Source organism: Rutidosis leptorrhynchoides, chromosome 4 (assembly GCF_046630445.1).
Source record: "Rutidosis leptorrhynchoides isolate AG116_Rl617_1_P2 chromosome 4, CSIRO_AGI_Rlap_v1, whole genome shotgun sequence".
In the NCBI taxonomy this organism is placed as follows: Eukaryota; Viridiplantae; Streptophyta; class Magnoliopsida; order Asterales; family Asteraceae; genus Rutidosis; species Rutidosis leptorrhynchoides.
Genome location: NC_092336.1, coordinates 354,770,930 through 354,791,396, shown reverse-complemented (window position 1 = coordinate 354,791,396; position 20,467 = coordinate 354,770,930).

Below are 20,467 nucleotides of genomic sequence, written 5' to 3'. Positions count from 1 at the left end.
AAACGCGAAAACGCACTTACGCGATTAAAAATTCGGAAAGATAACAAACGCGCGACGAAAAATAAATATAAATACACTATATAATAATATGATCTTAAAATATCATATTTAAAATATTTAGGATTTAAATATCCCAAAAACTCGACCGTTGGTTTGAAAACCAAAAAGATTCGCCGGATGGAAATCCGCGAGACGTAGAAACGTATAAGTTTAAAATATGAATACAAATATTCACATAACACATAATAATTAATATATATATATATATATATATATATATATATATATATATATATATATATATATATATATATATATATATATATATATATATATATATATATATATATATATATATATATATATATATATTATTACAAAAATAATAATATAGGTCATAGAAATGACGTGACACACTAACAGTTAACAGCCGTTAAATAATTAAGTGAAAAAGATAACGGAAAAAGTAGGGTCGTGACAGTACCTTCCCGTTACGGAAATTTCGTCCCGAAATTTATGCAGGCGCAGGGGTTGACTCGGCATCTGGGAACAAATGCGGGTATTTCTGCTTCATCTGGTCTTCACGCTCCCAAGTGAACTCGGGACCGCGTCTAGCGTTCCATCTGACCCGAACAATAGGAATTCTGCTATGTTTAAGAGTCTTAACCTCTGGGTCCATGATTTCAACAGGCTCCTCAATAAAATGCAATTGCTTATCAACTTGAAGTTCCTCCAAAGGAATAGTCTGATCAAATTCAGCCAAGCACTTCTTTAAATTCGAAATATGGAAAACATCGTGAACAGCACTGAGTTCTTGTGGAAATTTCAAACGATAAGCCACCGGTCCAACTATTTCAATGATCTCAAAAGGTCCCACGAAACGAGGACTTAACTTTCCCCTTTTACCAAAATGGATTACGCACTTCCAAGGCGAAACCTTTAATATAACACGATCACCAACTTGAAATTCAACATCTTTCCTTCCCTTATCGGCATAACTCTTTTGCCGACTTCTAGTAGTTCTCAACCTTTCTTTAATTTGTACAATCTTCTCAGTAGGCTCGTGAATAATCTCTGGACCTGTAAGTTGAGCATCCCCAACCTCATTCCAACAAATAGGATACCTACATTTCCTACCGTACAAAGCTTCAAACGGTGCGACTTTAATACTTGCGTGGTAACTGTTGTTATAAGAAAACTCAGCTAGCGGCAAATATTTATCCCACCCATTTCCAAAATCAATGACGCACGCTCGCAACATATCTTCTAATGTCTGAATGGTCCTTTCACTTTGACCATCCATTTGAGGATGATAAGCGGTGCTCATATCCAACCTAGTACCCAAGGCTTCCTGTAAAGATCGCCAAAACCTCGACACAAATCGACTGTCTCGGTCGGAAATAATGGACACGGGGACACCATGCCTAGAAACAATCTCTTTCAAATACAAACGGGTGAGTTTCTCCATCGAGTCGGTTTCCCTAATCGGCAGAAAGTGAGCCGACTTAGTGAGTCGATCTACAATCACCCAAATCGCATCATAGCCACCCGAAACTCTTGGTAACTTAGTAATAAAATCCATAGTGATACCTTCCCACTTCCACTCGGGAATTTCTGGTTGCACCAAAAGTCCAGAAGGTTTTTGATGTTCAGCTTTGACCTTAGCACATGTCAAACACTTAGTCACATACTTAGCTACATCACCTTTCAAATTATGCCACCAATACAGCTCCTTAAGTTCCTGATACATCTTTCCTGAACCAGGATGAATAGAGTATCTAGACTTATGAGCCTCATCCAAAACAAGTTGTCGAAGACCTCCAAATTTCGGAACCCATAGACGTCCCGCAAAATACCTAGTACCATCAGCTCGTACTTCAAACTTCTTAGCTACCTTTTCTACATTCTCCTTCACGAAATTCTCCTCCTTTAAGGCTTCTTGTTGTGCCTCAAGAATCTGCCTAACGAGGTTTGATCTAACTGTCATATTCAAGGCCCTAACCCTGCGAGGTTCAGTCCTTTCTTTACGACTCAAAGCATCAGCCACAACATTGGCCTTACCCGGGTGATACAAAAGGTCACAATTATAATCATTCAACGTCTCAATCCATCTTTGTTGTCTCATGTTCAACTGTTTCTGATTGAGGATATGTTGAAGACTCTTGTGATCAGTGTACACAGTACTCTTAACACCATAAAGATAGTGTCTCCAAATTTTAAGCGCAAAACAACAGCCCCCAACTCTAAATCATGAGTTGTATAGTTCTGTTCGTGAATCTTCAACTGTCGTGATGCATACGTAATAACCTTCTTTCGTTGCATCAAAATGCAACCATAGCCTTGTCGCGATGCATCACAATAAACAACAAAATCGTCATTACCCTCCGGTAGTGACAAAATCGGAGCGGTAGTCAACTTCTTCTTCAAAATCTGAAAAGCATTCTCTTGTTCATCCTTCCACTCATACTTCTTCCCCTTAAGCGTTAAAGCAGTAAGAGGTTTCGCAATACGAGAGAAATCCTGAATGAACCTTCGATAGTAACCTGCCAACCCTAACAACTGACGAATCTGAGTAGGAGTTTTCGGGGTTTCCCACTTTTCAATCGCCTCAATTTTAGCAGGATCAACTTGTATTCCCTGTTTATTAACAATATGACCAAGGAACTGAACTTCTCTTAACCAAAAAGCACACTTAGAGAACTTAGCGTACAACTCTTCTTTTTTTAACAAATCAAGCACTAACCTCAAGTGTTCTTCGTGCTCTTCATCACTCTTAGAAAAGATAAGGATGTCGTCGATGAAAACAATAACGAACTTGTCCAGATAGGGTCTACACACACAGTTCATGAGGTCCATGAACACAGCAGGTGCATTTGTCAATCCGAACGGCATAACAAGAAATTCAAAGTGACCGTAACGGGTGCGAAAAGCAGTTTTTGAAACATCAGATTCTTTAACACGCAACTGATGATAGCCAGAACGAAGATCAATTTTTGAATAAACAGAAGAACCATTAAGCTGATCGAACAGATCATCAATTCTCGGTAGAGGATAACGATTTTTAACAGTGAGCTTATTCAGTTCACGATAATCAATGCATAAACGAAAAGAACCATCCTTCTTCTTAACAAACAGAACGGGAGCTCCCCAAGGGGACGAACTAGGACGAATAAAACCTTTGTCTAACAACTCACGGAGTTGACTCGACAATTCTTAAAGTTCGGAAGGCGCAAGACGATAAGGAGCACGTGCTACAGGAGCAGCGTCGGGAACAAGATCAATTTGAAATTCTACCGCGCGTTGCGGCGGAAGGCCAGGTAAGTCATCTGGAAACACCTCGGGAAAGTCCCTAACAATGTGAACGTCATCAACGTTCTTCACTTCCTTACTAGGATTAACAACATGAGCAAGAATAGCATGACAGCCTTTGCGGAGATGTTTACGAACTTTAATACAGCTAATAAGATTTAACTGTGTGCATTTCTTATCTCCAAAGACCATCAGTGGCTCTCCAATCACATCAGTAATACGAATAGCCTTATCATAACACACGATCTCAGCACGGTTCGGAGATAACCAATCCATACCAATAACAATATCAAAACTACCAAGTTCAATCGGTATCAAGTCTATCTCAAAATCCCTACCACCCAGATTAATGTTACATTTACGATGTACAGTCTTAGCAGTAAGTTCTTTACCATTAGCTACTTCAACAACATAAGTATTGTCTAAGGGAGTTAACGGCGTTTTGATTCTCGGACATAATTTACTCGACACGAAACTTAAATCAGCCTCTGAATCAAATAGTACATAAACTGATAAATCATTGGCTGAGATGAAATGTCCCGTTCTTATTGATTAAAAACGTTCCATATTAATTGATTTCGTTGCGAGGTTTTGACCTCTATATGAGACGTTTTTCAAAGACTGCATTCATTTTTAAAACAAACCATAACCTTTATTTCATAAATAAAGGTTTAAAAAGCTTTACGTAGATTATCAAATAATGATAATCTAAAATATCCTGTTTACACACGACCATTACATAATAGTTTACAATACAAATATGTTACATCGAAATCAGTTTCTTGAATGCAGTTTTTACACAATATCATACAAACATGGGCTCCAAATCTTGTCCTTATTTTAGTATGCAATAGCGGAAGCTCTTAGTATTCACCTGAGAATAAACATGCTTTAAACGTCAACAAAAATGTTGGTGAGTTATAGGTTTAACCTATATATATCAAATCGTAACAATAGACCACAAGATTTCATATTTCAATACACATCCCATACATAGAGATAAAAAATCATTCATATGGTGAACACCTGGTAACCGACATTAACAAGATGCATATATAAGAATATCCCCATCATTCCAGGACACCCTTCGGATATGATATAAATTTCGAAGTACTAAAGCATCAGGTACTTTGGATGGGGTTTGTTAGGCCCAATAGATCTATCTTTAGGATTCGCGTCAATTAGGGTGTCTGTTCCCTAATTCTTAGATTACCAGACTTAATAAAAAGGGGCATATTCGATTTCGATAATTCAACCATAGAATGTAGTTTCACGTACTTGTGTCTATTTTGTAAATCATTTATAAAACCTGCATGTATTCTCATCTCAAAAATATTAGATTTTAAAAGTGGGACTATAACTCACTTTCACAGATTTTTACTTCGTCGGGAAGTAAGACTTGGCCACTGTTGATTCACGAACCTATAACAATATATACATATATATCAAAGTATGTTCAAAATATATTTAGAACACTTTTAATATATTTTGATGTTTTAAGTTTATTAAGTCAGCCGTCCTCGTTAGTAACCTACAACTAGTTGTCCACAGTTAGATGTACAGAAATAAATCGATAAATATTATCTTGAATCAATCCACGACCCAGTGTATACGTATCTCAGTATTGATCATAACTCAAACTATATATATTTTGGAATCAACCTCAACCCTGTATAGCTAACTCCAACATTCACATATAGAGTGTCTATGGTTGTTCCGAAATATATATAGATGTGTCGACATGATAGGTCGAAACATTGTATACGTGTCTATGGTATCTCAAGATTACATAATATACAATACAAGTTGATTAAGTTATGGTTGGAATAGATTTGTTACCAATTTTCGCGTAGCTAAAATGAGAAAAATTATCTAATCTTGTTTTACCCATAACTTCTTCATTTTAAATCCGTTTTGAGTGAATCAAATTGCTATGGTTTAATATTGAACTCTATTTTATGAATCTAAACAGAAAAAGTATAGGTTTATAGTCGGAAAAATAAGTTACAAGTCATTTTTATAAAGGTAGTCATTTCAGTCGAAAGAACGACGTCTAGATGACCATTTTAGAAAACATACTTCCACTTTGAGTGTAACCATAATTTTTGGATATAGTTTCATATTCATAATAAAAATCATTTTCTCAGAATAACAACTTTTAAATCAAAGTTTATCATAGTTTTTAATTAACTAACCCAAAACAGCCCTCGGTGTTACTACGACGGCGTAAATTCGGTTTTACGGTGTTTTTCGTGTTTCCAGGTTTTAAATCATTAAGTTAGCATATCATATAGATATAGAACATGTGTTTAGTTGATTTTAAAAGTCAAGTTAGAAGGATTAACTTTTATTTGCGAACAAGTTTAGAATTAACTAAACTATGTTCTAGTGATTACAAGTTTAAACCTTCGAATAAGATAGCTTTATATGTATGAATCGAATGATGTTATGAACATCATTACTACCTTAAGTTCCTTGGATAAACCTACTGGAAAAGAGAAAAATGGATCTAGCTTCAACGGATCCTTGGATGGCTCGAAGTTCTTGAAGCAGAATCATGACACGAAAACAAGTTCAAGTAAGATCATCACTTGAAATAAGATTGTTATAGTTATAGAAATTGAACCAAAGTTTGAATATGATTATTACCTTGTATTAGATTGATAACCTACTGTAAGAAACAAAGATTTCTTGAGGTTGGATGATCACCTTACAAGATTGAAAGTGAGCTAGCAAACTTGAAAGTATTCTTGATTTTATGTAACTAGAATTTGTAGAATTTATAAAGAACACTTAGAACTTGAAGATAGAACTTGAGAGAGATCAATTAGATGAATAAAATTGAAGAATGAAAGTGTTTGTAGGTGTTTTTGGTCGTTGGTGTATGGATTAGATATAAAGGATATGTAATTTTATTTTTATGTAAATAAGTCATGAATGATTACTCATATTTTTGTAATTTTATGAGATATTTCATGCTAGTTGCCAAATGATGGCTCCCACATGTGTTAGGTGACTCACATGGGCTGCTAAGAGCTGATCATTAGAGTGTATATACCAATAGTACATACATCTAAAAGCTGTGTATTGTACGAGTACGAATACGGGTGCATACGAGTAGAATTGTTGATGAAACTGAACGAGGATGTAATTGTAAGCATTTCTGTTAAGTAGAAGTATTTTGATAAGTGTATTGAAGTCTTTCAAAAGTGTATAAATACATATTAAAACACTACATGTATATACATTTTAACTGAGTCGTTAAGTCATCGTTAGTCGTTACATGTAAGTGTTGTTTTGAAACCTTTAAGTTAACGATCTTGTTAAATGTTGTTAACCCAATGTCTATAATATCAAATGAGATTTTAAATTATTATATTATCATGATATTATCATGTATGAATATCTCTTAATATGATATATATACATTAAATGTCTTTACAACGATAATCGTTACATATATGTCTCGTTTAAAAATCATTAAGTTAGTAGTCTTGTTTTTACATATGTAGTTCATTGTTAATATACTTAATGATATGTTTACTTATCATAGTATCATGTTAACTATATATATATCCATATATATGTAATCATATAGTTTTTACAAGTTTTAACGTTCGTGAATCACCGGTCAACTTGGGTGGTCAATTGTCTATATGAAACATATTTCAATTTATCAAGTCTTAACAAGTTTGATTGCTTAACATGTTGGAAACATTTAATCATGTAAATATCAATCTTAATTAATATATATAAACATGGAAAAGTTCGGGTCACTACAGTATCTACCCGTTAAATAAATTTCGTCTAGAAATTTTAAGCTGTTGAAGGTGTTGACGAATCTTCTGGAAATAGATGCGGGTATTTCTTCTTCATCTGATCTTCATGCTCCCAGGTGAACTCGGGTCCTCTACGAGCATTCCATCGAACCTTAACAATTGGTATCTTGTTTTGCTTAAGTCTTTTAACCTCACGATCCATTATTTCGACGGGTTCTTCGATGAATTGGAGTTTTTCGTTGATTTGGATTTCATCTAACGGAATAGTGAGATCTTCTTTAGCAAAACATTTCTTCAAATTTGAGACGTGGAAAGTGTTATGTACAGCCGCGAGTTGTTGAGGTAACTCAAGTCGGTAAGCTACTGGTCCGACACGATCAATAATCTTGAATGGTCCAATATACCTTGGATTTAATTTCCCTCGTTTACCAAATCGAACAACGCCTTTCCAAGGTGTAATTTTAAGCATGACCATCTCTCCAATTTCAAATTCTATATCTTTTTTTTTAATGTCAGCGTAGCTCTTTTGTCGACTTTGGGCGGTTTTCAACCGTTGTTGAATTTGGATGATCTTCTCGGTAGTTTCTTGTATAATCTCCGGACCCGTAATCTGTAGTGACCCGAACTTTTCCATGTTTATATATATTAATTGAGATTGATATTTACATGATTAAATGTTTCCAACATGTTAAGCAATCAAACTTTTTAAGACTTGATTAATTGAAATATGTTTCATATAGACAATTGACCACCCAAGTTGATCGGTGATTCACGAACGTTAAAACTTGTAAAAACTATATGATGACATATATATGGATATATATATATATATAGTTAACATGATACTATGATAAGAAAACATATCATAAAGTATATTAACAATGAACTACATATGTAAAAACAAGACTACTAACTTAATGATTTTTAAACGAGACATATATGTAACGATTATCGTTGTAAAGACATTTAATGTATATATATCATATTAAGAGATATTCATACATGATAATATCATGATAATATAATAATTTAAAATCTCATTTGATATTATAAACATTGGGTTAACAACATTTAACAAGATCGTTAACCTAAAGGTTTCAAAACAACACTTACATGTAACGACTAACGATGACTTAACGACTCAGTTAAAATGTATATACATGTAGTGTTTTAATATGTATTTATACACTTTTGAAAGACTTCAATACACTTATCAAAATACTTCTACTTAACAAAAATGCTTACAATTACATCCTCGTTCAGTTTCATCAACAATTCTACTCGTATGCACCCGTATTCGTACTCGTACAATACACAGCTTTTAGATGTATGTACTATTGGTATATACACTCCAATGATCAGCTCTTAGCAGCCCATGTGAGTCACCTAACACATGTGGGAACCATCATTTGGCAACTAGCATGAAATATCTCATAAAATTACAAAAATATGAGTAATCATTCATGACTTATTTACATGAAAACAAAATTACATATCCTTTATATCTAATCCATACACCAACGACCAAAAACACCTACAAACACTTTCATTCTTCAATTTTCTTCATCTAATTGATCTCTCTCAAGTTCTATCTTCAAGTTCTAAGTGTTCTTCATAAATTCCAAAAGTTCTAGTTTCATAAAATCAAGAATACTTTCAAGTTTGCTAGCTCACTTCCAATCTTGTAAGGTGATCATCCAACCTCAAGAAATCTTTGTTTATTACAGTAGGTTATCATTCTAATACAAGGTAATAATCATATTCAAACTTTGGTTCAATTTCTATAACTATAACAATCTTATTTCAAGTGATGATCTTACTTGAACTTGTTTTCGTGTCATGATTCTGCTTCAAGAACTTCGAGCCATCCAAGGATCCATTGAAGCTAGATCCATTTTTCTCTTTTCCAGTAGGTTTATCCAAGGAAATTAAGGTAGTAATGATGTTCATAACATCATTCGATTCATACATATAAAGCTATCTTATTCGAAGGTTTAAACTTGTAATCACTAGAACATAGTTTAGTTAATTCTAAACTTGTTCGCAAACAAAAGTTAATCCTTCTAACTTGACTTTTAAAATCAACTAAACACATGTTCTATATCTATATGATATGCTAACTTAATGATTTAAAACCTGGAAACACGAAAAACACCGTAAAACCGGATTTACGCCGTCGTAGTAACACCGCGGGCTGTTTTGGGTTAGTTAATTAAAAACTATGATAAACTTTGATTTAAAAGTTGTTATTCTGAGAAAATGATTTTTATTATGAACATGAAACTATATCCAAAAATTATGGTTAAACTCAAAGTGGAAGTATGTTTTCTAAAATGGTCATCTAGACGTCGTTCTTTCGACTGAAATGACTACCTTTACAAAAACGACTTGTAACTTATTTTTCCGACTATAAACCTATACTTTTTCTGTTTAGATTCATAAAATAGAGTTCAATATGAAACCATAGCAATTTGATTCACTCAAAACGGATTTAAAATGAAGAAGTTATGGGTAAAACAAGATTGGATAATTTTTTCTCATTTTAGCTACGTGAAAATTGGTAATAAATCTATTCCAACCATAACTTAATCAACTTGTATTGTATATTATGTAATCTTGAGATACCATAGACACGTATACAATGTTTCGACCTATCATGTCGACACATCTATATATATTTCGGAACAACCATAGACACTCTATATGTGAATGTTGGAGTTAGCTATACAGGGTTGAGGTTGATTCCAAAATATATTTAGTTTGAGTTGTGATCAATACTGAGATACGTATACACTGGGTCGTGGATTGATTCAAGATAATATTTATCGATTTATTTCTGTACATCTAACTGTGGACAACTAGTTGTAGGTTACTAACGAGGACAGCTGACTTAATAAACTTAAAACATCAAAATATATTAAAAGTGTTGTAAATATATTTTGAACATACTTTAATATATATGTATATATTGTTATAGGTTCGTGAATCAACAGTGGCCAAGTCTTACTTCCCGACGAAGTAAAAATCTGTGAAAGTGAGTTATAGTCCCACTTTTAAAATCTAATATTTTTGGGATGAGAATACATGCAGGTTTTATAAATGATTTACAAAATAGACACAAGTATGTGAAACTATATTCTATGGTTGAATTATCGAAATCGAATATGCCCCTTTTTATTAAGTCTGGTAATCTAAGAATTAGGGAACAGACACCCTAATTGACGCGAATCCTAAAGATAGATCTATTGGGCCTAACAAACCCCATCCAAAGTACCGGATGCTTTAGTACTTCGAAATTTATATCATATCCGAAGGGTGTCCCGGAATGATGGGGATATTCTTATATATGCATCTTGTTAATGTCGGTTACCAGGTGTTCACCATATGAATGATTTTTATCTCTATGTATGGGATGTGTATTGAAATATGAAATCTTGTGGTCTATTATTATGATTTGATATATATAGGTTAAACCTATAACTCACCAACATTTTTGTTGACGTTTTAAGCATGTTTATTCTCAGGTGATTATTAAGAGCTTCCGCTGTCGCATACTTAAATAAGGACGAGATTTGAAGTCCATGCTTGTATGATATTATGTAAAAACTGCATTCAAGAAACTTATTTTGTTGTAACATATTTGTATTGTAAACCATTATGTAATGGTCGTGTGTAAACAGGATATTTTAGATTATCATTATTTGATAATCTACGTAAAGCTTTTTAAACCTTTATTGATAAAATAAAGGTTATGTTTTGTTTTAAAATGAATGCAGTCTTTGAAAAACGTCTCATATAGAGGTCAAAACCTCGCAACGAAATCAATTAATATGGAACGTTTTTAATCAATAAGAACGGGACATTTCAGTTGGTATCAGAGCGTTGGTCTTAGAGAACCAGAATTTTGCATTAGTGTGTCTTATCGAGTTTGTTAGGATGCATTAGTGAGTCTGGACTTCGACCGTATTTACTTGAAAAATGGTTGCTTAACAAATTTTGTTGGAAACTATATATTTTTAACATGTGAATATTATGTGATATATTAATCTCTTAACGCGTTTGATATTATGTGATAGATGTCTACCTCTAGAACAAGTCCCATTGACTCACCTAATAATAATGAAGAGTCAAATGTAAATTGGAATGATTCGTGGACTGATTCACAAGTTCCCGAAGAGGAACCGGAAGAAGAGTCGGAACCGGAAGAAGAATCGGAACCGGAAGAAGAATCGGAACCGGATGAAGAAATAGAACCGGTGGGGGAAATAATAAAACGGTTAAGTAAAAGAAAATCCTCAACCAACCGACCAAGGTTAGTTATGGTCAATGGTGTTTCCGCCAAGGAAGCAAAATATTGGGAGGATTACCAATTCTCCGATGAATCAGATTCCGACGAGAATTCCGATGATGTTATAGAAATTACCCCAACTGAATTTAAAAAGGCAAAAGAAAATAATAAGGGAAAGGGCATAAAAATAGAGAAATCTAATTCCAACCCCGATGAACTTTATATGTATCGTCAACCCCCGAAGTCCTTAAGTTGTAACAATGACCCGGGAACCTCTAAACCACCAGGTTTTTCTAAACCAATGTGGAAAACGACGGTTCGTATTAGGGGAACATCATATATCCCTAGAAACTTGGCAAAACGAACCAAAACCGAAGAAGAAGAAACAAGCGAGTCGGAATAAGATAGTTGTATTCGTGTGGTGTAATATATGTAATATAGTGTGCTTATGCTTTATGATATATGTAAAAATTGCTTGTATTAATAAGTATTTTTTTTATGAATCTAACTCTTGTCTATTTTACAGTATAAAAACACAAAATGGATAGACAACCCAATATTTTAAGAGACCTACCCGGAGACATGATTGATGAAATCTTGTCTAGAGTCGGCCAGAATTCCTCGGCACAACTATTTAAGGAGAGATCAGTTTGTAAGACATTCGAAGAACGTTCCAAGAATGTGTTGGTTTATAAGAGACTTTCGTTTGAAAGATGGGGGATATCACATTGGGAAACCCATAAGTTACGATGTGTTTACTTTGACGCATATATTGCGGGGAACCCAAATGCTATTTTACGCAACGGGTTAAGAAATTATTTTGACTCAATATATCCGAATATTGGACTTCGTGATTTAGAAAAAGCGGCTAACATGCAACATAAAGAAGCATGTTATGCTTACGGATTAGTAATGTTCGCTTCTCACCAAAGTGAGAACAAGAACATCGGGCTACAACTATTAAACAAAACGTTTCCACAAGTGACGGAGTCGGTAATTGAGGTAAGAAATGAGGTTTTTAGATTATTACGGGACTGTTGGACATTACGTAACCCTCGTCCCTTTGATGATGTTACAACACGCTGTCTTATCAACGGCCATAACGGTTATGTTGCACAAGACCAAGGATGGGAAGTAGTCCTAGTAAAACCAGACTGCATGACTTGTTTCTGGACGTATGAATTACGTGTCTTTATTGCCTTTGCTGAACGACTTGTGTACTAGCTAGAATTGTCTTCACAACTATCTTGTATCAAAGTTATTGTGTGCTATATTTCATGCTTTATGTAAAATAAGCGGTATTGTAAGTTTGTAAAATATTGTATAAAAGTTTGAACGCGAAATATTATTATAATCAGTTTTTCATATAGAATTGTAGTAGTTGAATTGTATATTAGCTACTAAGTATGAACTTAACGGGTAGGTACTACCCGAATTTAAACTTATAAAACGCTAATATGAAGAAAAAGCTTTTATAAATGAGTTCATATTATGCTACGAAATACTATTAACTACTCTTAATATTCTGTATGATTAACTTGTTCCATTTAACTATTTTGAAGGAAATGGCACCGACTACTCGACACACCGTGAATATGAATGAAGAGGAATTCCGTACTTTTCTAGCTTCAAACATAGCCGCAGTACAGGCTGCGCTACATACCAACAATAACCTTGGATCTAGCAGTATAGGAAATCGTGTAGGATGCACCTACAAAGAATTCACTGCCTGCAAACCTTTGGAATTTGATGGAACCGAAGGACCGATCGGATTGAAACGGTGGACCGAGAAGGTTGAATCGGTGTTTGCCATAAGTAAGTGTACTGAAGAGGACAAAGTGAAGTACGCTACGCATACCTTCACAGGTTCTGCGTTAACATGGTGGAATACCTATCTAGAGCAAGTGGGACAAGATGATGCGTACGCACTACCGTGGTCAGCATTCAAGCACTTGATGAACGAGAAGTACCGTCCCAGAACCGAGGTCAATAAGCTCAAGACAGAACTTAGAGGGTTACGAACCCAAGGATTTGATATTACCACGTACGAAAGACGATTCACAGAATTGTGCCTATTGTGTCCGGGAGCATTCGAAGATGAGGAAGAGAAGATCGACGCGTTTGTGAAAGGATTACCGGAAAGAATCCAAGAAGATATAAGTTCACACGAGCCCGCCTCCATACAACAGGCATGTAGAATGGCTCACAAACTAGTGAACCAGATTGAAGAAAGAATTAAAGAACAGACTGCTGAAGAGGCCAATGTGAAGCAAGTCAAAAGAAAGTGGGAGGAAAACGGTGATAAGAATCACCAATACAACAACAACAGCAATTACAACAATAATCGCAACAATTATCCCAACAATCGCAACATCAATCGCAACTACAACAAACGGCCCAACAACAACAACAACAACAACAGCAACTACAACAATCATCCCAACAACAATAATAACCGCAACAACAACAACAATCAGAAGCAGCTATGCCAAAGGTGTGAAAAGAATCACTCGGGGTTCTGCACCAAATTTTGCAACAAGTGTAAAAGAAATGGTCATAGCGCGGCGAAGTGTGAGGTCTACGGACCAGGGGTTAATAGAACGAAAGGAACAAATGGTGTCGGAACGAGTAATGGCGGAGCAAGTAGTGTCGGAGCAAGTTATGCCAATGTAGTTTGTTATAAATGTGGAAAACCAGGCCACATTATTAGAAATTGCCCGAACCAGGAGAACACGAATGGACAAGGCCGTGGAAGAGTTTTCAATATTAATGCGGTAGAGGCACAGGAAGACCCGGAGCTTGTTACGGGTACGTTTCTTATTGACAATAAATCTGCTTACGTTTTATTTGATTCGGGTGCGGATAGAAGCTATATGAGTAGAGATTTTTGTGCTAAATTAAGTTGTCCATTGACGCCTTTGGATAGTAAATTTTTACTCGAATTAGCAAATGGTAAATTAATTTCAGCAGATAATATATGTCGGAATCGAGAAATTAAACTGGTTAGCGAAACATTTAAGATTGATTTGATACCAGTAGAGTTAGGGAGTTTTGATGTGATAATCGGTATGGACTGGTTGAAAGAAGTGAAAGCGGAGATCGTTTGTTACAAAAATGCAATTCGCATTATACGAGAAAAAGGAAAACCCTTAATGGTGTACGGAGAAAAGGGCAACACGAAGCTACATCTTATTAGTAATTTGAAGGCACAAAAACTAATAAGAAAAGGTTGCTATGCTGTTCTAGCACACGTCGAGAAAGTACAAACTGAAGAAAAGAGCATCAATGATGTTCCCATTGCAAAAGAATTTCCTGATGTATTTCCGAAAGAATTACCGGGATTACCCCCACATCGATCCGTTGAATTTCAAATAGATCTTGTACCAGGAGCTGCACCAATAGCTCGTGCTCCTTACAGACTCGCACCCAGCGAGATGAAAGAACTGCAAAGCCAATTACAAGAACTTTTAGAGCGTGGTTTCATTCGACCAAGCACATCACCGTGGGGAGCTCCTGTTTTGTTTGTCAAGAAGAAAGATGGTACATTCAGGTTGTGTATCGACTACCGAGAGTTGAACAAACTTACCATCAAGAACCGCTACCCACTACCGAGAATCGATGACTTATTTGATCAACTACAAGGCTCGTCTGTTTATTCAAAGATTGACTTACGTTCCGGGTATCATCAAATGCGGGTGAAAGAAGATGATATTCCAAAGACTGCTTTCAGAACACGTTACGGTCATTACGAGTTTATGGTCATGCCGTTTGGTTTAACTAATGCACCAGCTGTGTTCATGGACCTTATGAACCGAGTGTGTGGACCATACCTTGACAAGTTTGTCATTGTTTTCATTGATGACATACTTATTTACTCAAAGAATAACCAAGAACACGGTGAACATTTGAGAAAGGTGTTAGAAGTATTGAGGAAGGAAGAATTGTACGCTAAGTTTTCAAAGTGTGCATTTTGGTTGGAAGAAGTTCAATTCCTCGGTCACATAGTGAACAAAGAAGGTATTAAGGTGGATCCGGCAAAGATAGAAACTGTTGAAAAGTGGGAAACCCCGAAAACTCCGAAACACATACGCCAGTTTTTAGGACTAGCTGGTTACTACAGAAGGTTCATCCAAGACTTTTCCAGAATAGCAAAACCCTTGACTGCATTAACGCATAAAGGGAAGAAATTTGAATGGAATGATGAACAAGAGAAAGCGTTTCAGTTATTGAAGAAAAAGCTAACTACGGCACCTATATTGTCATTGCCTGAAGGGAATGATGATTTTGTGATTTATTGTGATGCATCAAAGCAAGGTCTCGGTTGTGTATTAATGCAACGAACGAAGGTGATTGCTTATGCGTCTAGACAATTGAAGATTCACGAACAAAATTATACGACGCATGATTTGGAATTAGGCGCGGTTGTTTTTGCATTAAAGACATGGAGGCACTACTTATATGGGGTCAAAAGTATTATATATACCGACCACAAAAGTCTTCAACACATATTTAATCAGAAACAACTGAATATGAGGCAGCGTAGGTGGATTGAATTATTGAATGATTACGACTTTGAGATTCGTTACCACCCGGGGAAGGCAAATGTGGTAGCCGATGCCTTGAGCAGGAAGGACAGAGAACCCATTCGAGTAAAATCTATGAATATAATGATTCATAATAACATTACTACTCAAATAAAGGAGGCGCAACAAGGAGTTTTAAAAGAGGGAAATTTAAAGGATGAAATACCCAAAGGATCGGAGAAGCATCTTAATATTCGGGAAGACGGAACCCGGTATAGGGCTGAAAGGATTTGGGTACCAAAATTTGGAGATATGAGAGAAATGGTACTTAGAGAAGCTCATAAAACCAGATACTCAATACATCCTGGAACGGGGAAGATGTACAAGGATCTCAAGAAACATTTTTGGTGGCCGGGTATGAAAGCCGATGTTGCTAAATACGTAGGAGAATGTTTGACGTGTTCTAAGGTCAAAGCTGAGCATCAGAAACCATCAGGTCTACTTCAACAACCCGAAATTCCAGAATGGAAATGGGAAAACATTACCATGGATTTCATCACTAAATTGCCAAGGACTGCAAGTGGTTTTGATACTATTTGGGTAATAGTTGACCGTCTCACCAAATCAGCACACTTCTTGCCAATAAGAGAAGATGACAAGATGGAGAAGTTAGCACGACTGTATTTGAAGGAAGTCATCTCCAGACATGGAATACCAATCTCTATTATCTCTGATAGGGATGGCAGATTTATTTCAAGATTCTGGCAGACATTACAGCAAGCATTAGGAACTCGTCTAGACATGAGTACTGCCTATCATCCACAAACTGATGGGCAGAGCGAAAGGACGATACAAACGCTTGAAGACATGCTACGAGCATGTGTTATTGATTTCGGAAACAGTTGGGATCGACATCTACCGTTAGCAGAATTTTCCTACAACAACAGCTACCATTCAAGCATTGAGATGGCGCCGTTTGAAGCACTTTATGGTAGAAAGTGCAGGTCTCCGATTTGTTGGAGTGAAGTGGGGGATAGACAGATTACAGGTCCGGAGATTATACAAGAAACTACCGAGAAGATCATCCAAATTCAACAACGGTTGAAAACCGCCCAAAGTCGACAAAAGAGCTACGCTGACATTAAAAGAAAAGATATAGAATTTGAAATTGGAGAGATGGTCATGCTTAAAGTTGCACCTTGGAAAGGCGTTGTTCGATTTGGTAAACGAGGGAAATTAAATCCAAGGTATATTGGACCATTCAAGATTATTGATCGTGTCGGACCAGTAGCTTACCGACTTGAGTTACCTCAACAACTCGCGGCTGTACATAACACTTTCCACGTCTCGAATTTGAAGAAATGTTTTGCTAAAGAAGATCTCACTATTCCATTAGATGAAATCCAAATCAACGAAAAACTCCAATTCATCGAAGAACCCGTCGAAATAATGGATCGTGAGGTTAAAAGACTTAAGCAAAACAAGATACCAATTGTTAAGGTTAGATGGAATGCTCGTAGAGGACCCGAGTTCACCTGGGAGCGTGAAGATCAGATGAAGAAGAAATACCCGCATCTATTTCCAGAAGATTCGTCAACACCTTCAACAGCTTAAAATTTCGGGACGAAATTTATTTAACGGGTAGGTACTGTAGTGACCCGAACTTTTCCATGTTTATATATATTAATTGAGATTGATATTTACATGATTAAATGTTTCCAACATGTTAAGCAATCAAACTTTTTAAGACTTGATTAATTGAAATATGTTTCATATAGACAATTGACCACCCAAGTTGATCGGTGATTCACGAACGTTAAAACTTGTAAAAACTATATGATGACATATATATGGATATATATATATATATAGTTAACATGATACTATGATAAGAAAACATATCATAAAGTATATTAACAATGAACTACATATGTAAAAACAAGACTACTAACTTAATGATTTTTAAACGAGACATATATGTAACGATTATCGTTGTAAAGACATTTAATGTATATATATCATATTAAGAGATATTCATACATGATAATATCATGATAATATAATAATTTAAAATCTCATTTGATATTATAAACATTGGGTTAACAACATTTAACAAGATCGTTAACCTAAAGGTTTCAAAACAACACTTACATGTAACGACTAACGATGACTTAACGACTCAGTTAAAATGTATATACATGTAGTGTTTTAATATGTATTTATACACTTTTGAAAGACTTCAATACACTTATCAAAATACTTCTACTTAACAAAAATGCTTACAATTACATCCTCGTTCAGTTTCATCAACAATTCTACTCGTATGCACCCGTATTCGTACTCGTACAATACACAGCTTTTAGATGTATGTACTATTGGTATATACACTCCAATGATCAGCTCTTAGCAGCCCATGTGAGTCACCTAACACATGTGGGAACCATCATTTGGCAACTAGCATGAAATATCTCATAAAATTACAAAAATATGAGTAATCATTCATGACTTATTTACATGAAAACAAAATTACATATCCTTTATATCTAATCCATACACCAACGACCAAAAACACCTACAAACACTTTCATTCTTCAATTTTCTTCATCTAATTGATCTCTCTCAAGTTCTATCTTCAAGTTCTAAGTGTTCTTCATAAATTCCAAAAGTTCTAGTTTCATAAAATCAAGAATACTTTCAAGTTTGCTAGCTCACTTCCAATCTTGTAAGGTGATCATCCAACCTCAAGAAATCTTTGTTTCTTACAGTAGGTTATCATTCTAATACAAGGTAATAATCATATTCAAACTTTGGTTCAATTTCTATAACTATAACAATCTTATTTCAAGTGATGATCTTACTTGAACTTGTTTTCGTGTCATGATTCTGCTTCAAGAACTTCGAGCCATCCAAGGATCCATTGAAGCTAGATCCATTTTTCTCTTTTCCAGTAGGTTTATCCAAGGAAATTAAGGTAGTAATGATGTTCATAACATCATTCGATTCATACATATAAAGCTATCTTATTCGAAGGTTTAAACTTGTAATCACTAGAACATAGTTTAGTTAATTCTAAACTTGTTCGCAAACAAAAGTTAATCCTTCTAACTTGACTTTTAAAATCAACTAAACACATGTTCTATATCTATATGATATGCTAACTTAATGATTTAAAACCTGGAAACACGAAAAACACCGTAAAACCGGATTTACGCCGTCGTAGTAACACCGCGGGCTGTTTTGGGTTAGTTAATTAAAAACTATGATAAACTTTGATTTAAAAGTTGTTATTCTGAGAAAATGATTTTTATTATGAACATGAAACTATATCCAAAAATTATGGTTAAACTCAAAGTGGAAGTATGTTTTCTAAAATGGTCATCTAGACGTCGTTCTTTCGACTGAAATGACTACCTTTACAAAAACGACTTGTAACTTATTTTTCCGACTATAAACCTATACTTTTTCTGTTTAGATTCATAAAATAGAGTTCAATATGAAACCATAGCAATTTGATTCACTCAAAACGGATTTAAAATGAAGAAGTTATGGGTAAAACAAGATTGGATAATTTTTCTCATTTTAGCTACGTGAAAATTGGTAATAAATCTATTCCAACCATAACTTAATCAACTTGTATTGTATATTATGTAATCTTGAGATACCATAGACACGTATACAATGTTTCGACCTATCATGTCGACACATCTATATATATTTCGGAACAACCATAGACACTCTATATGTGAATGTTGGAGTTAGCTATACAGGGTTGAGGTTGATTCCAAAATATATTTAGTTTGAGTTGTGATCAATACTGAGATATGTATACACTGGGTCGTGGATTGATTCAAGATAATATTTATCGATTTATTTCTGTACATCTAACTGTGGACAACTAGTTGTAGGTTACTAACGAGGACAGCTGACTTAATAAACTTAAAACATCAAAATATATTAAAAGTGTTGTAAATATATTTTGAACATACTTTAATATATATGTATATATTGTTATAGGTTCGTGAATCAACAGTGGCCAAGTCTTACTTCCCGACGAAGTAAAAATCTGTGAAAGTGAGTTATAGTCCCACTTTTAAAATCTAATATTTTTGGGATGAGAATACATGCAGGTTTTATAAATGATTTACAAAATAGACACAAGTATGTGAAACTATATTCTATGGTTGAATTATCGAAATCGAATATGCCCCTTTTTATTAAGTCTGGTAATCTAAGAATTAGGGAACAGACACCCTAATTGACGCGAATCCTAAAGATAGATCTATTGGGCCTAACAAACCCCATCCAAAGTACCGGATGCTTTAGTACTTCGAAATTTATATCATATCCGAAGGGTGTCCCGGAATGATGGGGATATTCTTATATATGCATCTTGTTAATGTCGGTTACCAGGTGTTCACCATATGAATGATTTTTATCTCTATGTATGGGATGTGTATTGAAATATGAAATCTTGTGGTCTATTATTATGATTTGATATATATAGGTTAAACCTATAACTCACCAACATTTTTGTTGACGTTTTAAGCATGTTTATTCTCAGGTGATTA